The 20,726-nt window shown below is 40.3% G+C and overlaps 1 protein-coding gene across 1 annotated transcript in view; it reads right to left on the bottom strand.

Moving 5' to 3' along the window:
• DTNBP1 (dystrobrevin binding protein 1) overlaps positions 1–20,726 on the bottom strand; it is a 2,114,168-nt gene that overhangs the window by 1,568,205 nt on the left and 525,237 nt on the right. The window lies entirely within an intron of this gene.

Below are 20,726 nucleotides of genomic sequence, written 5' to 3'. Positions count from 1 at the left end.
GAATGAGGGAAATGTAGGATGGAAGGGTTAGATAATGTAATGTGGTACAGCAAACACGTGGGTAAAGCCAGGATGAAAAAAAGCAAACGATTTTTCAAAAAACATTTACGGAAGAAACATGAAGAGGCTGTGATAGTATTATTACTTTGGATTGTTAAGGATGTGCAACCTTTAAAGAGAAAGACAATATTAATGACAGTGAAGAATTGGGTGATGCATCGGGACAGGAAGTGGAAGAAGGAAGGTAAAGCAGGGAAAGGAAATATGGAAAAGGGTATAAGGGGATAAATGGCATTTGCTGAGGCTAGCTGACAGTGTTAAGGTACATGTCCCAAAGAGATAAAAAGGGAAGTATGGAGGGAAATGAAAAACTGGTAAAAGAAGGATAAGTAAACAATGGTTCAGGGAATGTCATTTAAAGGTAGGAGTATGTTGTTAGCCTATGGCATGGAGGCATAAAGGCAAACAATAAGTAGGTTGGGGGTGTTGTTGAAGACAACAATGGGGGAGGCATGACTATTTATGTAGCATGATACTGACAAAATAGTAATATTGCATTATACATTATATGTAGACCCTGATGGAATGTATGCTCTTCAATATTTAAAAAATAAGTTCATACATAATTAAGATATTTTACTTAACAAATTTAAAGATTAACACTATGCACAGATAAATCCATTACAGTGCTTTACTAACAGGGAACAGAAACCAAGCTAGTTGTTCTTCCTTTAAGAATTATCACTGGATTCCTCTCTGTGTTTTTCCCTCTAACTACCTCCCAGCAGATGACCAGCAGAAGACACCAGACTATCTCCATATTCACCGGGTCTACTGGACCTTCATTAGCCACCCCCAGGCTCATTGGTTCATCTCGACCTATTAATGGGGCGGCTGAGGATATCGAGGATACTGGTACAATGTCATACTGCTGTTGGGGACTGTGCCTTAACCCTCATAATACATGGCAGGCAGGCAGGCATGCATGTTCAGCAACAGCTGCCTAAGGAAACTGCAAGCTCACTTCTATGTATGTGCTATACCGCTTATAGCGTGGAACTCAGCAGGCTCCTAAAGATACTACAGTGAGCCTCCCTCAACCAGGATGGGTAAGCCAGCATTAACTATTCATTAGCATCCACCCCAGTGTGGTCCCCCCAGCATGTGTGCCTCTAGTCAAACAAGGGCTGTCTGTAGTGCAGCTAGGGCTTTATCCCTCTGCACCATGGGTTCCCTCTCTGTGTTGATTAGAAGAGAAGTTTCTACCACAAGCTGCTGCTTCTTTTGGCTTTTCCCGGTTAGGGGTCGCCACAGCGGATTACCTGTCCGCTCATGATTGGCAGTGGAGTTTTACAGTATCGAGTTGCCAACCTTCCACAGAAGGCACACACATGCACGCACTCACACCTAAGGCCAATTTAGAGTGTCCAATCGACCTACAGCATGTCTTTGGGATGTGGGAGGAAAGCAGGGCACCTGGAGGAAATCCACGCGACCACAGGGAGGACATGCAGACTCCGCAAAGAAGGCACCCCAGCCGAAGCTTCTACCACAAGCACTTCGCATAAAATTCAGGCATCAGATACCTGCTTCAAAAATGATGCCCATAACAGATCACATAAACACCTGTCCTCTACTGTTCTTTTTTTCAGACTGACTTTTGACAGAAAATTTACTAAAATTTTACTGTTGTAATGACAAAAAGAAAAACTATTTTCCAGAACTGTACATCTGAGAAGTAACACAGGCTAGATGTTAAATAATTCCCTACAATCTCACAACAAAACAAACAAAAATCACACACATAATATACACTGACACTAATTCTTGGACACTTGAAAGCTATTCACTGTTTACTTAATTCACCTCAGATAAGGATGAAAGGACTGGAAGTAATGCAGAGACTATCTTTCACCATGTCAATACAAAGGCATGGCATTCAGTAAATAGGAGGGTTACTGATTAGCAATATCAACAAACTCCACAAATTAGCTCTATTTCATTAGCTCATATGAAATGGTTACTGAAATATTATATTTTGCATCATGAGTAGAAGACTAGTTAAAATAAAAGCAAAAACATATCTAACAGGCAAGTTGTCAGCTGTCTTTTAATGAGCTTGCAACAATTCTTCTGGTTCCATTATGAAGCTAAATATGTTTACATGTGATTAAGTATATCTATTTATATATTTATACTATATATGTGTGTGTGTGTGTGTGTGTATATATATATATATATATATATATATATATATATATATATATATACACACACATACACACATACACACACACAGATAGATATACATATATATATATATATATATATATATATACATACACACACACAAATACACACACATATATATATATATATATATATATATATATATGTAAATATATATGTATATATGCAGAGAGAGAGAGAGAGAAAGAGACCGGGGGGCTCCTTTCTTCACAAATTACAGTCTAGATGAAAATGGATGTGGACATAAGTGGCATACAGCCCTGCAGCACACAGTGGGAGCTGTCATACTTCCTGTCATCAAAATGCTGAAGAGATTAGCATTTCAGATTTATGTACGTGACAGAAAAGCAATGACAGATATTTTTGGAATGTTCACTATTTAAACAGCCGAATAGACAATGATACAAGTTGATAACGTAAACCATGACTCAACCCTTTTCACAATGGGAAGTATTAGTTGATATTATTTTAATGAAGTAATCCAAAATTAGGCACTGGAGGCCAGCAGTTCCAACACACAAGTAATTTAATGTTCAAACACAGCAAAAGGAACACACATCCACAAATAACAAACTCTGATAAAAACACTTCCCCTTACGTTTTTGTCTCATAGAACTTCATCAGATGGGCAAAAACATCATAGTTACCTAGTTAAATAACTTTTCCTGTTTGAAGAGACCAATGATATCAGTGATTCAATTAGTTACAAAGATACAGGAAGAGTGGATTCTAAACTGCATGTGTGTTCCTTTTGCTGTGTTTGAACATTAAATTACTTGTGTGTTGAAACTGCTGGTCTCCGGTGCCTAATTTTGGATTACTAGTTACGTTTTGGGCACTTTTACCACATCTTTACTGTTTAATTATTTTAATGAAAGCAGAATGTTCAGATAAATGTGGGCGAGGTGGGGAATGTCACAGGGAAAGCATTATTCTTAGAGTACAGCCTGTTATGACAGCAGAATCAGTGAAAGACAATCACATCAGCTTCCTGCTAAAAGAATAGCAAGTTACACTTTCTAGATTGACAACACTGTAAATTAAGAAAACATTAATAGATAGCCTAGTATGAACCTATGAACCTATAATGTCAAAAGAACAAAATAGGTGGGAGGCTGGCATAACGGTTAAGGTGTTTAACTTACAAACACAAGGTCCAGGGTTTGGTTCTCACATGGTAACTGACTACATTTAAAATGGCCCACAATCTATGAACCTACGAACATCTGTACATCACTTTAGCTTAATATAATTGGCAGTTAACCAAATGTATTAACTATAAAGACAACAACCTACAGCTCTGCCATAACACAAATACAAAATATATGTTAATACATAAAGAAAGAATGCCATATTGATGATTAACCCTGCTCCAAATTATGAGACCGGTCCTGTTACTGTTTCCAACTGTTACAAAGTCAACTTTAAAAGTCCTACTATGACTTTGTTTTCCTGTGCATGGACCACATTTTACCAGTCACAACACAAGAAAGTCACATTTCGGTTAAAATGTATTTGTACATCTACTCCTGGCCATCAAAATGATAAAGGCAGTACCCAACAATAAAACTATATAAAAAACAAGTTATACTGAAAACATATTTATACTAAAACAGCCTCTCTTTCACTGCATTCTGATATAATGCTACAATTGCTCAGTTTACATACTGCAACAGAGTGGTGTTACTGCTAGTTATTCTAATAGCGTACTTCAAAATTCATTCATTAAAGTATGGACAGTCTAGCACCATATTTTGGGAGTCATACAAAACCTTTCACTTTAGCAGGGTAAAACATATATCATATGTATGCATACACGTGTGTCTGTGACATATGAGAGTCACACACACATATACAGGTACACAAACACGCACAATATTAAAACCGTTAAGAGCACCAGTTTTAAAACCGTGCAGTTTATTATATTCTCATGAAAATAAGGTTCTTCCAAGCAAAAAGAAAGTTAATTTATTTTACTTTATTTAGGTTTCTTGACTAGGTAGTGGGCTGACCCACAGGGGAAACATTGTAGCCAAAGCACAGGTTTGCAACACGGCAAAACAGGAATACAGAAATGATCAACAGAGATATAGCAAACCTCCAGACACTGGACCCAACCCAGTTTGGTTTCTTCAAGGGCAGATCATGCTTACTCAATATGGTGGACTTCTTTGAGAAGGTAACCAATGCAATGTATGAGGGAAAAATGGTTCACACTACCTACACCTTGACCTGGCCAAGGCATTTGACACAATATCCCACTCGGGCATTGTTGACAAACTCACAAGGTTAGGTACAAACTCATATGTCACTCAGTGGATAGCCAACTAGCTTACAGACAGGACCCAGGAAGTTAGAATTGGGGAGTTCACCTCTACAAAGAGGCCAGTCACAAGTGGAGTGCCTCAGGGATCAGTTCTTGGACCGCTCCTCTTTAGCATTTACTTCTCTGAAGTCAAGACCAATGTCAGTGGTCTCTAGATGACTAAAATTGCAGATGACTGTAAATTACGAGCTATCATTGAATCCCACAAAGACACAAATGTTCTCCAGGAGGGGATGACACAGACAAACAACTGGTGTCAGAGCCATGGACTAAAACTAAATGCCAAAAAAAGCATAGTAGTATCCTTTGCAAAGTCATTCACCCCTGGTAACTATCATATTGACAACACACCCCTTAGAGTTTTCCCAGTAGTCAGGGACTTAGGGACACACACAGATAGTAATCTGGCTTTTGACCATCACGTGTCTACAGCAGTGAGGAAATCATTCTATGCTGCGCAAGTTATAAACAAAGGTATGGAATCTAAGTCCAAGGAACTCATTGTTCCACTGAATTCGACATTCATCAGAGCCATCACTGAGTACAATGCCTCCTTTGGTATGTACCTAACCAGGCATATGTAACAATTGGAATGTCCAGAGATTCCTCACTAAAAGAATACAGGGACTAAGCAGAATGTGCTACGCATCTGTCCTCAAGGCCCTATCCTTGTATTCCGTCTCCTACAGGCTTTTGAGGGAAAGTCTATGCCTTGCATATAGAGCACTGTCAGACCCCACTCTGATGGACCTCCTGCATATCCACAAAACAAACAGCACCTGAATAACCCATTCTAAAGACTTAAACCTTGCCTGTGATATAAATAGGACCTGCTGAAGAGACAGGTATGTATCCCAGAGACTACCCTGTCTATGAACAGGCTTCCCATCCATGTGAAGCATAGCTTCTCCCTAACCCAATTCAAGTGCAACTTGGACAATTGGATGAGTAAACAGGAAATTCATCCCTGGTTTGGCATCTATATCTCTAATGGACACAGGCAACCTGTAAATGGTTCATCTCCCAGGCGTCTGCTTGTGAATGTTTCATCTCTCAAACCCCTGCTTACACTTGTCAAGGGTATCAGAACTTCTCAGAGATTTGGGATCCATGGCTTGGTCATTAGCCTAGTAAACACCTATGAACCTATAAAATAATACAAGATTACAATACAAGTACAAGAGATACATGTGTACATTCAATGGGTCTACATTAGAACACTGAAGTTTCAGAACTTCGAATGTTCCAATATCGACCCCTAGTAACCGAAAACTCGAAAATTCAGAACAGCGAATTTTTTCCTAGGGAAAAAATGTGCTGTTCTAAAACAGATACAAACAACACAAACACACCAAACAAACAGCAATCCACACACATACACCTAAAATATTACATCTAACCCTACACTAAACTGTACATACACCACTATCTACCCACTTACCTTAACCCAAACCCTAATCCTAAGGTCCGTCACTATCGCACACACACCTTACCCGCACCCTAACCCTAACTCACCTACCCCACCCTAACCCTCACATCCACACATTCGCACACTTACCTGACCCGCGCCCTAACCCTAACTCACCTAACCCGCCCGAACCCTCACGTCCACACAATCGCACACTTACCTGAACCTGACCCGTAACTTTCCACCCCAGTGCTGAAAATAGCGAAGAGACAGGAACGGACAACCGAATTCTTTCCCTAGGAAAGAATTTGGTTTTCTGAAACTTCACTATTTTCAGCTTTCGCTTATTAGCGATTGATATTAGAACATTCGAAGTTCTGAAACTTCGATGTTCTAATATAGACCCCATTCAATAAGGGTAATACAAGTCTTGTAGTCTAAGTACAAAACAAATACCTTTAACTCAGTCTTGTATTGTTTAGATACCATATCCTTTAGTGGCGCTCTCCAGATTCCTCAGCAACAACAATTTCTTGTTTCTTCTTCCAGGTCTTACTTCACTACAGTTTACTCCTTCTCTTGCAGCAACTGTTATGGACACTTAGTAGCTCCATTTCACAAAAGGCAAATGCTCTCTATCTGGCTTCTCTCAGCCTTCTCTTTATATATTGCATTCAAAAGCTTAAACAAACCTGCTCTTACTAGTACAGCCAGGTATATTTCTGTTCTTAAAGCAACAGATACAACTTAAAAACGTCATTTAATGCATCACTATATTTACAACAGAGTCTTTATTACACTACTATAAACATTATTCTCTCCACTGTTTTTACATTTTGAGTAATTTATACTCTCTTATTTGGTGAGAACTACCACATAATGTCACACATGACTACCCAGCTTGAAACCATTAGTTTTATGCATTTTGAATGGGTAGTGTGCCCAAAACAGGCCATCTGTACTACTCTGGATCAGTTATGGCTTGTTCTGGATATTATCATAGCAGTAGCGAGTGTAGATCTAAAACACTCCCCCAGGCCCATCTCTTTACCGCATTCTACCCAATTAACCCTTTCTGCACTTGCTTTAAGTCCTTTTTAATTTAATTACATTTTTTCAAACTATGTGTGGACTAATATTGCTACATATTCAAGTGTGCCAGCTTGCACTGCATGAGAATTGTATTTACTACTGCTTTTGCTACTTTTCTGGAAAAAAAAAATTCATCTGCTTTTACTGTACTTGTTTCTTCCTACTTTATTTTGCTTTTGCGTCATCATAAAAGTACTCAGTTGTACTTATTACTGCTTGGTGTAACTCATTCTAAGCCTTTTAGTTTCAACACTTGGGCTTCAGACCAGTTGTTTTACATTGAGAGGGTTTGTGGTCTGCACTGTAGTGGCAGAACAGGTAGCTTACATCCTTCTAAGTTGGGAACTGCTGATTGAGGGCTCAGTGTCTGTTATTCTAAAAGTGTATTAATTCTGGTTTAAGCACTTGGGCTTTCAGGCCAGTTATTTTACATTAAGAGGGTTCGTGGTCTGCACTCTTGTGGGAGGAGAGGCTGGACTCTGCCCTTCTGAGCTGGGAATTTCTGGTTAAAGGCTTATAGTGCATGCATATCTGAACTGCTTCTTACTGAAATTGGTACACCTTGTTTGCTGTAGCATAGACTAGATCCAGGCCTGCTGAATCTAGCTTTGTTTGTATAACTTGAGCACTAATCCAGGCATTCTTTAAAGTATTCAATTGTATTTATTACTGCTTGGTAGTAACTTGATTAAAGTGTAGCTATCATTCTAACTCTTTTGGATTAAGCACTTGGGCTTCAGACCAGTTGTTTTACATTAGGAAGGTTTGTGGCATGCACTGTGGTGGCAGGACAGGTAGCTTTCATCCTTCTAAGTTGGGAACTGCTGATTGAGAGCTCAGTGTCTGTTATTCCTAAAGTGTATTAGTTCTGGTTTATGCACTTGGGCTTCAGGCCAGTTATTTTACATTAAGAAGGTTTGTGGTCTGCACTCTTGTGGGAGGAGAGACTGGACTCTGCCCTTCTGAGCTGGGAATTTCTGGTTAAAGGTTTATAGTGCCTGCATATTTGAACTGTTTCTTACTGAAATTGGTACACCTTGTTTGCTGTAGCATAGACTAGATCCAGGCCTGCTGAATCTAACTTTGTTTGTATGCTTGTTGTTTGTTTGCTTGTTATTTTCCTGGAACGCTAATTCCACCTAAAATGCGGCTTCTCAGCGCTTCTGGGGATCCCTAGTGATATCTGCATTGCTTACTGTACTTATTTCCTTGTTTCACTTGAAAGAAAGTTACTGTTTGTCGTTTTTGCATTTAAGTTACCTGTAACACATTGCACTTAAGTTACCTGGCACTTGCTCACTAAAGCAATTATATAAGTCAGCACTAAAAATTAAAAGCACTACACCCTCACTCCCCATTGGCCCTTGTTTTCAATTATAAAGGAATTCCCAATATTATTCTAGCATGTCCAAAGGTCAGTTGTCAATCTCCTCTCTGGTCCAGCTGGTGAATCTGGGAATCTTGAGGCAATGTTACAACTGCCTCATGTACACAGACAACCCTGTCCTCCTCCCAACAAATTCCAACACATGTGAGAGATGCAACCATTGAGCCAAACTGGAGGCTAAGCTCTCTCAACACAGTACTGGCATAACCAGTCAGGAGGAGAAGGCAGCAAACCAAACACATAATCACACAAAAACATACTCAGAGGCTCAAAATAAAGATCTGCCTAAGCAGCAGAGACCTCCAAAGCAGACACCCAAGCAACGGCTACCCCAAAACAAAACACGTACAACACATATCTCACAAAGCCAGTGTGCCGAACAGTCACAGCCCTTAAGGCTAAACAGCACACCTGATACACTTGTAATAGGTGACTCTATCATCAGGCACACTGACGTCCCGCTCACCAGGCTGAACAAGGAGAAGGTCACGGTGAGCAGCCTGTCGGGTGCTAGGATCCGCCACATAACACAAACACTCAGGTCACTCCAAGGCAAGTACAAATATGACTTAGTCATTGTCCATGCTGGTGTGAATGACCTGAGACGTACCTCCCTGGACTACATGAAAAGAGACAGAGGAGCTCTCTGAGCATGTAGCCCAGGCCGGTATGACCCTGACCTTGAGTAGCATCTTACCCTCACCAAGAATGATGCCACAATATGAAGACAAGATAATCAATTTCAACAATTGGCTTAAGTACTGGTGTCATTCAAAGGGGATCCAATGCCTGTCAGCCTGGGATGATATGCTCAACAAGCCACGATGCTTCGCTAGGGAAGGCTTGCGCCTGTCACCCCTGGGCTTTCGGATATTGGCAAAAGCTCTTGCTACCCCCATAGTGCCTTTTTTAGGCAAGGCTCAAAAGACAAACCCACCTCCATAGGTATCACAAGGGATAAGAAACTAAGAGTAATGCTACTCAACACCAGAAGTCTAAACCTCAAGATGCACTCACTTGAAACTCTCCTTAGCATGGAGAACATCGATATCTGTGCAGTAACAGAAACCTGGTTCAGGGCTTCCGAGAGCACCCCAGCACTACCAGGTTATACCTCATACCATGCTTTTCGGCCCCAAAACTTGGACCGAACCACAAAAGGAGGGGGAGTATCGATATTCATCAAAGATACCACACTTCCAGGTTGGTGGCAAAGCACGAAGCATCAGAGACTATCCATGTGCAACTAACAGTGGGTAAAACTGCCTTTCAGTTTATAGCCTGCTACAGACCATCCTCCCAAACCCAGGAACCTCACTCGGCCTTCCTGAGAACACTAGAAAATATGAAGGTCTCTCCAAACACCATTATATTGGGCGACTTCAACTACCCAAACATAGACTGGGAGCATTACTCTAGCTCCAACACCCTAGCCCAAAGGTTCCTAGAATTCATAAACTCAAATGCTATGGAACAACTTGTTACCACTCCCACAAGAGGGACCTGATCATCACCAACATGGGGACTCTATGCTCCAGACCAGAAGTGTATCCCTCACTGGTAAGATCAGACCATAAACTGATCTCACTGGATATTCACATCCCGACCCCACCCCCTGCCCAGAAAACCACAGTGAAAAACTTCTCTAAAGCAAATTTCACACGCCTCAAAACCGAGGTGAAATCCTTCAAAGCCCCAGGGCCTGTGGAAAATACGGCCCAGACGGCAGAATCCTTTATAAATGCATTCTATGAACACCTTCAGGAATGCATGGATCATGCAATCCCAAATAAAACCAAGACCCAATCCTCCAAAGGCAGACGTCCTGTCTGGTGGACCCCAGCCATAAACAAACTATACAATAGAAGGAGGAAGCTACTACATGATAGAGCAAAATCCCAAAAAGGGAAGGCATCTCTGATCAGTATTAGCAAAAAACAAAGGGCACTCATAAAATCGTCTAAGGCCAGCTTCGAGAGAAAAATTGCACAGGACACTAAGGATAATCACAAGGCTTTCTTTAGTTATGTTAGGAACCTGGGTGGGAATTCCCAGATATGCTCAGAATTAGTCCAAAATGACAATAAATACACCGAACCCACAGACATTGCCAACATCCTAGCTGACAGGTTCAGTGCAAACTCCCTCCCCCCCACCAAAAGGGCAAATATCTATCCCAGCAGAGTGCTGCCCCCCCCCTGACATCTCAGATGCTCAGGTAAGAGCCGCCCTCTCCAAAGCAAAAAACACAGTATCAATGGGACCAGACAGTGTCCCGGGCTGCGTCCTACATGAACTCCAAGAAGAGCTAAACCCAAACATAAAACTACTGTTCAATCTCAGCCTTACTACAGGATATGTACTCAAAGAGTGGCGTACAGCAACAGTGGTCCCTCTCCACAAAGGTAGTGCCTCAATGGACCCTGGAAATTATCGCCCCATAAGCCTGACTAGCTTGGTCTGCAAAGCTATGGAAAGGATCATCATGGACCTCATAAATAAAGATATTGGGGACCTACAAACACTGGATCCTACCCAGTTCGGCTTTGTTAAGGGCAGATCCTGCCTCTTAAACCTGGTCGACTTCTTTGAAACAGTCACCAAGGCCATTGACGAGGGGAAGGTGGTCCACACAGCCTACCTGGACCTCGCAAATGCCTTCGATACAATACCCCATTCGGGCATTATAGATAAGCTCACCAGCTTAAATACAAACCCCTATGTCACTAGATGGGTTGCAAACTGGCTCATGGACAGAACCCACATGGTTAGAATTGCTGGAGCCATGTCAGAGTCCAAACCAGTTACAAGTGGCGTCCCACAAGGCTCAGTCCTGGGACCTCTCTTGTTCGGTATATATTTCTCGGAGGTACAGGCCAACACAGAAGGACTGTGGCTGACCAAGTTCGCAGATGACTGCAAACTGGGCGCCATAATCGACTCTCCAGCTGACACAAGCATCCTCCAAAAGGGCCTCATAGAAACAGACAACTGGTGCCAGAGCCATGGCCTCAAGCTAAACGCCAAAAGTGTATAGTCATCCCTTTGACAAAAACAAAGTGCCCACAAATTACCACATAGGTGGTAATCCATTAAGTACAGAAGAAGTAATTAGGGACCTGGGGACCCAAGTTGATAGCAATCTCTCATTTGACAACCACGTGGCCAAAGTGATTAGAAAAACATTTTATATAGCCCACCTAATCATGAAGGGATTCACATCTAGATTAGGGGAGGTCATCGTGCCTCTTTACTCATCCCTCATCAGGCCCATAATAGAGTACAATGCCCCTTTTGGGATGTACCTTACCAAACACCTGCAGCAACTGGAAAGACCCCAAAAGTACCTCACCAAGAGGATCAAAGGGCTCAAACAGATGCCATATGCTGCCCGGTTAAAGAAACTCCAGTTCTACTCAGTGGCATACCGCCTGCTCAGAGGCGACCTGTGCCTGACGTATAAAGTCATGTCCAACCCGGAATTAAGGGACATGCTGCACCTCAAAAAATCCAAATCCCATCGAGCTACACGCTCAAGAGACTTGAACCTCAGCACTGAAATAAATAGGACATGCTGGAGGAACAGATTCATAACCCAGATGCTCCCTTCACTCTGGAATAAAATCCCAGTCCAGGTTAGGCAGAGTCCCTCATTGACTCTCTTCAAGAGGAATCTTGATGAGTGGATGGGATATCGTAGGTTTACCCCGGGTATCACTTCTGTGTCACTGTCACTGTTAGACAGAGGCATAGTATACTAACCTCGAAAAAGAGCATAGCAAAATTAATTTAAAATGGGTGGCGAAAGCCAAACATACTCTGGCTAGGCTTATAAATGCCCTAGGGCAGATATAGCCTAGTATGAACCTATGAACCTATAAATGTGTGTGTGTGTGTGTGTGTGTGTGTGTGTGTGTGTGTGTGTGTGTGTGTATATATATATATATATATATATATATATATATATATATATATATGTGTATATATATATATATAGGGATCCTATTCTGAACATCGAAAGCACGTTTAAGCGAAATGTACTTGAGTGAATTCACTTTAGCAAAAGTGCATTTTCAAAAAAAGAAAAAAAAACACTCATTTTGCATGTAGATTTAGTTGTACATCAACATGTAGTGTTGACTGTACAAGTAAGCAAACTGTTGCTTAGATCATGGTACAGCAGGGATAAGGGAATATTCCCTTTTCCCCACTGTAGTGCGATCTCGTTGTGAGAATATTAAAGTAGAGGGGGTGTGGGGTGCCCAGCCCCCCTACATGGGGGATGCAGGGGGGCTTGCCCCCCTGCATAACCGTGAGTAGTGTTTTATTTGTGTAGGTTTTTTTGCATGTTGGGTTTTTTTTTTTTGTGAAAGTGCATTTTTGATAAAATGCACTTTTGCGAAAGTGAGTTTGCTTATGTACGTTTCGCTGAAACGTACTTTCGATGTTACAACACAGATCTATATATATATATATATATATATATGTGTGTGTGTGTGTGTGTATGTATATATGCGCATAAACACACACACAAACACGCACATAGACAGACATAAAGAGCACATATTTATTTTTCTTTCCTTATATATGCATATACACATGTGTATGTGTTTATGTGCCTGAGTGTATACATGCTCAATTGTAATACTTACAGTAAGAAAGCAGACAGCCCAACTAATCACTTTCACATTGTCCTGGTCCACCACTTCAGCTCAAGTCAAGGGGTACATAAAATGGTATGGGGTGCAACAGATCGAGTGATATGATGGGCATACTGGGGGCAGTGTAGGGAGCAAACAAAATCGGCATAAAAGTTTAAAACAGATTCTTGTGTACACAGCCTTTTTTCAGTTTTTCAAATGAAGACAAAATTATACACAGCAAAAACTGTTACTAATATGGGAATAGAGGCAGAATGTTTTTCATCTCTATCTACCACAAGATTCATAGAAGTAGTGGGCAGTTCCATACAGCATTAGGCACAGTGTTCAGGAGGACTGTGATTCAGAGAAAGTCTTGCTGTTATTTCCACTGTGCATGTACCCTAAGTTATGTTCCTGAATGTCTGTTGAGGTGAATATATTCCATCTTATTTTACATATGCTTGTGTGTGGGTACGTATTTTTAAGAAGTGTGCTTTCTGCAGATTTAGACACTGATGTCAGAAGTACAAAGAATGGGGTACAGCCATACTATCACAAACAAGGGAAAACTAAGGATTAAAGGTCCATTCTGTCAACAAACATTAACACCAGAACAGCAGTTGTGAAGTCCAGTCTTTTCACACTTGTTAGAGAAACTACTGCTTTAACTGTGACTTAACTTACTCATCCACTAGCCATGCTGTTTTTGTTTTTTTAACTCAATAGGTAAAGTTGGTATGCTTTTGCCAAATGCTCATCTGTGCTATCTCCAAGTTGTTACAGTGCTGATTTACATTGCATAACATCAAAAAAGGCTACCTTATTGAACTTATTCTACTCTGTATAACAGTTGCCACGTAATGCTTAATACAGGCGTCAGATAAACACAGATATGTTTAATTCAGCTTGGGTGTAGACTAGACTTAATGTTTATTTGTATTTGTTTGCTACCCACATAAGACAACCGATGAGGTGTATTATACCAAGTCTCAAAGTACCTGTTATGATGTTGATTCCTTCTGGGGAGGGGTACTGGTTAACCCATGCCCATTTCCTACTGCAGACATGAATCTGATTTGATATTCTTCTCTATTTCATTCTACATGTTGTCTTTCGATTTTATCCCATTTGTTTCCACCATATACAGACTTTCATTGCTTTTTCCACGTCTTTTTGGAGAGATGCTACTTCCCACAATTGTGCTCGTTCTTTCCTTGGATCTTGTGCAGTATATTCTCTGAAGCATGCTTTCTCTCAGCATCTGGACTGTTCCTGGGAGTTCTTGAAAGGACAGTTGTGTAAGCTGAACTTACCATAGCAGTAGATGTTCAAATGATCACTGCTTTATGAATTAAGCCCTACATTTTTTGATGCATAATCTGAGTGTGATGTGGATAGGACTGAGCACAGGAATATAGAAGAAATCTTGTAAAAGGAATGCATGCCTGCAACGGAGGAGTACACATATGTTGTTTGTGTTTAATACTGTTGTGAGAAGTCAGGTACTATATGCCTTGTGTCTCATACATGACAGTTCTCCAACTGCTATTCTGAATAAGATAAGCAATAACTTTTTAGCATGAAGCTATGAAACAGAAGACTTTGCAGTTGTCAAGAGAGATTTTTCTTTGAGAGAAAAACTGCTGCACCATTTTTTTAGTAGGTAACTTTTTAGCAATATGAACAAGACATTTAGGACAGATAACACATTGAGAGTGCCACTGGCCAACTCTTGAGACATCATTAAAAGAAAATGGGGGATTTTCACATCAGCTCTGTCATGAAAATTATTGCTAGTATGTATATTTGTTTTATAATATTTCTATTATCATATATTAATGTTTAGTTGTTAAAATTTAAATGATAATTGAGAAAAAAATCATTGCTAGTGAAACGGTTTTAGTTTTAAAATTTACTCAGAGTTACTCATTGTTTGGCTGCAATGCCAGAGAGTTTTTGCTTGCATCGGAAGCCATCCTTGGCAAGAAAAAAGGATTTAAGTATTATTTTGTTCTTGTATTACTTGTTCTCATAGCATTCTCAAAAATGTATTTGCTATTTGTTGTTTTTCCTGCACTTATAATGTTTTAAGTTGCATTTTTCCAGTGCTGTAACGACTGCTGTTCTGCAATTGTGGTGCTCTAAGTACATTGCATCTGGTGCTTTCAGTACTTTTAAGGGATCTCTTCTTGTGTTCTCTGACACTTAAGCTCCAAAACAGTCATTTGAAGGTTAACGTGTGCAATCATGTAATGAGAGAGAGAGCTGATTTCACCTATCTCAGTTGAGAATTTCTGGTGGAAAGCTTACTGTGTGCTTACCTGATCGGCTTGTGGGCACACCTAGCTTAAAACTTGTTTTTTTCTGCTTCTTTGTAAGTCTCACATTTGCGCAAGTCTTGGCTCAGTTATTCAGAGCTGCTCATCGTTTGGCATCAACTCCAGAGAGTTTGAGTGGCAGTTAACGATGCCCTGTGTATATGCAATCACTAGAAGTTGTACTTTTCCCTGTAAGAACTACCACTTAATTTTCCCACTGTTCCTCGCTACTTAAGCAACAACTGCTTTGCACACTGAGCAGCACTGCTACATTAGCTTCAAATTATATTACTGCAGCACAAACTATCGCTGCTCAAAGAGCAACAGGCTTGCACTCTAACTCTAAGCAGCATCACCGCATAGGTTAGCTATAGATTGCACTAAGTAAGCACCCATCCCTCATCCCGTTGCAAACACCCCCAACTCTATTCCCTTGTAAAGCATATTAAGGACCTGCAACAATGGACAGTCACTTTTCTGCTATCTCTGCATGCAGCCTGGTGGACACGGGCATCCTGAGGCAATGTAGGAATTGCCTTATATTTACTGACAACCACTTAATTCAGAAACAGACAAATACAATATGTGAGAGGTGTAATTACACAATGTCACTGGAGGCAAAACTCTCACATACAGACACAAAAAAATGCCAAACAGGTTGTCAGTGACACACACACACACCTACACCTACTAAAGACAAGACACATAGACCTACATATGCAGATGTGCTCACTTGTAACTTACCCAAACCTTAAAAGGCTCCTAGACACAGTCCTCAGAAACTCCACCTGCACTCAAACTAGACAACTCCCACCACAACACATAAAACTACACCTCATAGTGTCTCAGCTACCAAGCTCATAAGGCTTAACACCACATGATCCCATATTTTGGTCATAGGAAACTCCATTCTGAGACATTCTGATGTCACTCTCTGCAGATTGAATAAGGAGAAGGTTACATTTAGTTGCCTGTCAGTAATAGGGCTCACCAGATCATGCAAGCACTCAGGTCACTAAACAACAATGACCAGTTTGACTCTGTCATAGTAAATACGGGCATAAATGACCCAAGTCATACCTCCCTGAACTATATGAAGAGAGACATGACTAAGCTCTCAAAACATGTGTTGCAGATGGGTATGAGGTTAGCATTCAGCAGCATTCTACCTTCTTCAAGGATGATGCCACAATACCAACAGAAAATGATTGACTATCAATTGGTTTAGCTAGTGATAACACTCCAAGGGGGTCCAATATTTGTCAGCCTGGGAGAACATGAGTGACATACTAAAATGTTTTGCCAGGGATGGTCTTCACCTGTCGCTACTAGGCTTTCTGATACAGGCCAAAACATTATCCACTCCACAGTCACATTTTAAGCATTGCCAAAAAAATAAACCTTTCAGCATAACAAAATCTGCTCATAAGCTAGAAGTATTACTACTTAATGCTAAGGTTCTTAACAAGAAACTACACTCCCTGAAGTACTACTCACCCTAGAGAATGCTGACATCTGTGTAGTTACCAAGACGAGGTTCAAAGCTGCGGAAAGCACCCATGGTAGTTCAAGACTATAATGTCTTCACACATTCAGAACACCCAGTGCACATGAAAGGACAAAAGGTAGAAGTGTAACCATCTACATAAACGATAACAGCACCTCAAGAATGGTCAAACATTAAGACAGGCTTTAGCTATTCCATGTCCAACTAACCACAGAAAAAATCCCTTACCATATCCTGGCCAGCTATAGCTCCCCCAACATGAACCAGGAAAATCACACCTAATACCAGAATTTATCAGAATCACTTACCATTCATGATTTATTTCAACTACTCCTCCATTAACTGGGAAGCATAAATGACCAAGAATATGCAGGCTCAAGGATTTCTAGACTTGTTCAATGCAAATGCCCTGAAACAGTTAGTCTGCACTCCCACTAGGGGTATAAATATCCTAGATCTGGTATTCACAAATATGAGGAGCATTACACCACTCAAGTGTAATGTCCACACTGGTTATATTGGATCACAAAGTGGTCTCCCTTAAATATAAAACTAGAACCCCCATCTAACCCCAACACATTTAATAATGTTTCTATGGAAAACTACCTCCTATTAAGCAACAGCATAGCTAATTTCCAAGCTTCCCCAAACCCAGGAAAAACAGAAGTCTATAAGGAGGCATATACAAAAGCCCTGTAAGACCATAAAAACAACTGTACAGAAATGGCAATACCACACTGAAATAAGCCTAGGATAAACTGCAAAAACAAGTCAACCTGTTGGACTCCTGGTAGAAATAGGTTGTACAACAAAAGAAAGAAAATCCTGCCTAGAAGTAAGAGGGAACATGCAGAACAGGGCAAAAACACTCACTGGTCTAAACAAGCAAATCAAGGTACTAGTCAAGTATTAAAAAGTGAACTTTGAGGCAAAAATAACCTCCCAAGCCAAGGCTAACCATAAGGTATTTTTCATTTATATCTGCAATTTTAAGAGTGACATCCAATACTGTGGGGGTTAGTTGTAGATGGCACCACCTATATCCAGCCAGAAGATATAGCAAATCTGCTGGCTGATAAATTCAGCTCAAATTTCACCTCCCCATCAGCCCCGGTTTCCCCCAGGAAATAATGTCCACCATTCCTATAGCAGTTATCACAAAAGAACAGGTCGCCACAAAGGTCTCTAAAGCTAAAAACATGGCTTTGATTAGTCCCAAAAATATCCCTGGATGCCTCTTAAATAGTTTGAAACACGACCTATCAGGACCACTAGGATCTCTACTTAGCCACAGGCTACAGACTAGCTTTGTCCCTGGGGAGTGCAGGACAGCAGCGGCCATCCCTCTGCATAAAAGTGGACCATCAATACACACAAGAAATGACAAACCCTAAGTCTGATTAGTCTCATTTGCAAGGTCAAGGAAAAAATAATCATGGACCTAATAAACAATGACAGGAAATCTCCAAACACTGGACCCAACCCAGTTCAGCTTCATCAAGGGCAGGTCATGCCTGATCAACTGGTGAACTTTTTCAGGAAAGTAATAGGGCCATGGATGAAGGTGAAACAGTGTAAACAGCCTACAATGACCTGGCTAAGGCATCTGACACAATTCCTCACTTGGGTATTATAGATCTAGCTATCCATCCATCCACAGCCCGTTTTCCCATTTCGCACATGGGGATGGGGTGTCACTTTCAACAGTGACCATCATCTTGAGCCAAGGTTAACACCGCCGGGTGGCTATAACAGCACAAAATTACACACAATACACTAGATTACCAGATGGATAGTCAAATGGCTCACATACAGGACACATGGTGTTAGAGTGGGTGAATCCAGAGCCAGCAAGAGGCCAGTTACTAGTGGTGTACCCCAGGGCTCAGTACTGGGACCTCTTCTGTTCAGAATATACTTCTCTGAAGTCATGGCTACTGTAAAAGGCCGTTGGCTGACCAAGTTTGCTGAAGACTGCAAGCTGGGGGCAATCACTGAATCCCCAAATGACGTTGCTATCCTTCTGAAGGGCTTGACTCAGACAATTGATTGGTGCCAGAGCCATGGCCTAAAACCAAATGGAACATAATGCATAATTAGACTCACTGGGAAGTCAAATACCCCTGCACATTACAATATTAATAACGCACCCCTAAGAGTGGTGGTGAGCGATCTAGGTACACAGATAGACAGTAATCTGTATTTCATGTTTTATTAGTCCCTGTTACAGGAGGTCTACTAAATCTTCTTAAAGTACTTAAAATAATTGATATGCCTGTAAATATTATATCCTTAACTGCTGTTCTAACCCTTTTATACAGGAACAATAGCTGCAGTCTTCCATTGTGTGTGGTCACTATATTAAAAGTATAATAAAGTGATACTATTTCTAAAATATTCTTCCCTATACTTTACAAATATCTGTTAGCAATTTAGATGAAGACAGCATTTCTAACATGTAGCTCATTATGTCATAATATCTGTTCTTACTTTCAGGTGTCAACATTTAATGTTTTGACTTATTTTTTTATCCCGCACAATATTGGGAAATTGTTCCATAAAAGTAAAACAGCCTTTTCTTTTTCTAGCATTGTAGTCTTTGTATCTGAAAAACTCCCTTTTCATTTACTAGTTGTATTTTCTTATTTTTTCAATGTTTTATTCCAACTACAAATAATCCTATATTCTATTAATAGTCTTCTGTCATTTTTTCACCATCAATCTCTTAAATATCCTATTCTTTTGTTGACCAATTCCTTCTGGTTTTCTGTGCTACCCCATTTTAATTGTGTGATGATTTTTCTCTGCTTTTCTTGCATGACATGTATTAAATTGTATTCTAGCTCTAAATTTAACATTTTTGTTCCATCATGTTAGTTTGTTCAAGTGCTCCATCTTACATTTCCTATTTTCTCTTTTGCCTTTTACAGTAGATATAAAAAGTGTACCTCTTCAGGTCACTCCACAGATTTTCTATTGGATTTAGGTCTGGCCTCTCGCTGAACTATTCCTTTTGATCTGGTGAAGCCAATCTTTTCTTGATTTGGATGTATGCTTGTGTCATTGTCGTGTTGAAAGGTGAAATTCCTCTTCATCTTCAGCTTTCTAGAAGACGCATGAAGGTTTGGAGCCAAAAATTACTGGTATTTGAAACTGTCCATAATTCCCTCCACCTTGACTAAAGCCCCAGTTCCTGCTGAAGAAAAGCAATCCCAAAGCATGATACTGCCACCACCATGCTTCACCGTGGGGATGGTATTCTTTTGGTGATGCAAAGTGTTGTTTTTGTGCTAAACATACCTTTTGGAATTGTGGCCAAAAAGTTCAACCTTGGTCTCATCAGACCATAACACATTTTCACACATGCTTTTGGGAGACTTGATGTACTGTTTTGCAAATTTTAGCCAGGCCTGGATGCTTTTCTGTTTAAGAAACGGCTTCCGTCTTGCAACCCTACCCCATAGTCCAGACATATGGAGAATACGGGAGATTGCTGTCACATGTAGTACACAACCATTACTTGCTGTTATAACCATTTTATAGTTGCATGTTTCTACAATATAAATAAGCTAGCCTATTGCAGAACTATCAAAGATTACATTTAATTTTCAATAACTGTCATTGTTAAGCATATAAATACAAATAAAATAATCAACAATTCTACCTAGTATTAACCTCAACATTGATTTAATAATGCTCCTCAAAAACAATTAAACACACACATGAACTATTTATTACATAATTTGTGATCAGGAATTAACTAGGACTATATTGCTTGATTTTCACTAGATTACA

This window comes from Protopterus annectens, chromosome 3.part0 (assembly GCF_019279795.1).
Source record: "Protopterus annectens isolate FY-2018-M chromosome 3.part0, PAN1.0, whole genome shotgun sequence".
NCBI lineage: Eukaryota > Metazoa > Chordata > Ceratodontiformes > Protopteridae > Protopterus > Protopterus annectens.
Note: the sequence above shows the minus strand (reverse complement) of the source record. Positions and strands in the feature narration are given on the sequence as shown.